The 1,985-nt window shown below is 31.5% G+C and overlaps 1 protein-coding gene across 1 annotated transcript in view; it reads left to right on the top strand.

Moving 5' to 3' along the window:
* The window catches only part of PMPCB (peptidase, mitochondrial processing beta subunit), a 22,572-nt gene that overhangs the window by 990 nt on the left and 19,597 nt on the right, over nucleotides 1-1,985 (top strand). The gene's annotated exons all lie outside the window — the stretch shown is intronic.

Below are 1,985 nucleotides of genomic sequence, written 5' to 3'. Positions count from 1 at the left end.
TCTATATTTCTAGTCATATACATGCATAGAAAGATATCTACAATGTTATCCTAATGTAAATAGTGATGATTTGGGGTATTTTTTTTTTAAATTGAGGTATAATTTATGTACCATAGAATTTATCTTTTTAAAATGTAATATTCAATGGTTTTTAGTATATTCATAAGGTTATACAACCATCACCACTACCTAACTCTAGAAATATTCATCACCCCTAAACAAACCCATATTCACTAGCAGTCATTCTCCATTTTTCCCTGTCCCCAGCCCTTAGCAACTACTGATCTGCTTTCTTTCTCTATGCATTTCTTATTTTGGACATTTCATATAAATGGATGTGGCCTTTTGTGACTGGCTTCTCTCATGGAATGTTTTCAAAATTCATCCATACTTGTATTAATACTTCATTATTTTTTGTCACTGAATAATATTCCATTGGATATTTGAGTTGTTTTCATTTTTTAACTGTTATGATTAATTCTATTATAAGCATTTATATATTATTTTTTATGTGGAAATATGTTTTAATTTCTCAGCTATATACCTAGGAGTAGAATTATTAACTTTGTTTAACTTTTTGAGGATCTGCCAATCTGTTCTTCACAGCAATTGAACCATTTACATTAACACCAGCGATGATAAGGGTTGCAATTTGTCCTTGTTCTCTCTCGTCAACACTTGTTACTGTCTGTCTTTTTTTTTATTATAGCTGTTTTAGTGTGTATGAAATAGTACCTTACTATAGCTTTGATTTGCATTTTCCTGCCAGCTAATGATGTTGAGCATCTTTTCATGTGTTTATTGGCCATTGTATATCCTTTTTTGTAGAAATATCTATTCAAATCATTTGTCCAATAAATAGTAACAGTTTTAGTGAGATATAGTTACATGCTATATAAAGTATACCATTCAATGGTTTTCAGTATATTCATAGAGTTGTGCCACCATCACCACTAATTTTAGAATACTGTAATCACCTCAAAAAAGAAAGTCTACTCTATGCCCATTAGCTGTCAACTTCCAACCCTCCAATTTCCTCCTACTCTAGACAATCCCTGATCTACTTTGTTTCTCTATAGATTTGCCTATTCTAGATATTTCATTTGAGTGAAATCATAGAATATGTGGTCTTTCATATATCATTTAAATTATAGGCTTCCTTAGCAATTGCAATCAGTCAAGAGAAAGATATAAAAGGCATCCAAATAGCAAACAAAGTCAAAATGTCACTATTTGCGGATGACATGATTCTCTATATGGAAAACCCTAAAGACTCCACAATAAGCAAAAAAAAAAAAGTCTCTGGATACAAAAATCAACGTTCAAAAATCCATAGAGTTCCTATACTCTAATAATGAAGTGTAAGAAAAAGAAGTGGAAAAAATAATTCCTTTTTCAATAGCAACAAAAAGAATAAAACACCTAGGAATAAATCTAACGAAACATGTGAAGGACCTATATAATGAATATCATAAGACCCTATTAAAAGAAATCGAAGAAGATACAAAGAAATGGAAAGATATCCCATGTTCTTGGATTGGAAGAATCAACATAGTTAAAATGACCTTATTACTTAAAGCATTATACAGATTTAATGCAATCCTCATCAAAATCCCATCAGCATTTTTTAAAGAAATAGAACAAAAAAATCATCAGATTTTGATGGAAGCACAAAAGACTCCAAATTGCCAAAGCCATCCTGAGAAAAAAAGAACGAGGCTAGAGGCATCACTCTGCCCCACTTTAAATTATACTACAAAGAGACAACAATGAAAACGGCATGGTATTGGCAGAAAACCAGACACACAGGAACAGAATTGAGAGTTCAGAGATAAACCCATGTTTATATGAGCAAATAATTTTTAACAAAGAAAGGGAAGCCTCTTCAAAAATTGGTGCTAGGAAAACTGGAAAGCCACCTGCAAAAGAGTGAAACTAGACTGTTATCTATCACCACACACCAAAATTAACTCAAAATGGATTAA

The sequence above is a fragment of the Pteropus vampyrus genome, unplaced genomic scaffold, assembly GCF_000151845.1.
Source record: "Pteropus vampyrus isolate Shadow unplaced genomic scaffold, Pvam_2.0 Scaffold107, whole genome shotgun sequence".
NCBI lineage: Eukaryota > Metazoa > Chordata > Mammalia > Chiroptera > Pteropodidae > Pteropus > Pteropus vampyrus.
Note: the sequence above shows the minus strand (reverse complement) of the source record. Positions and strands in the feature narration are given on the sequence as shown.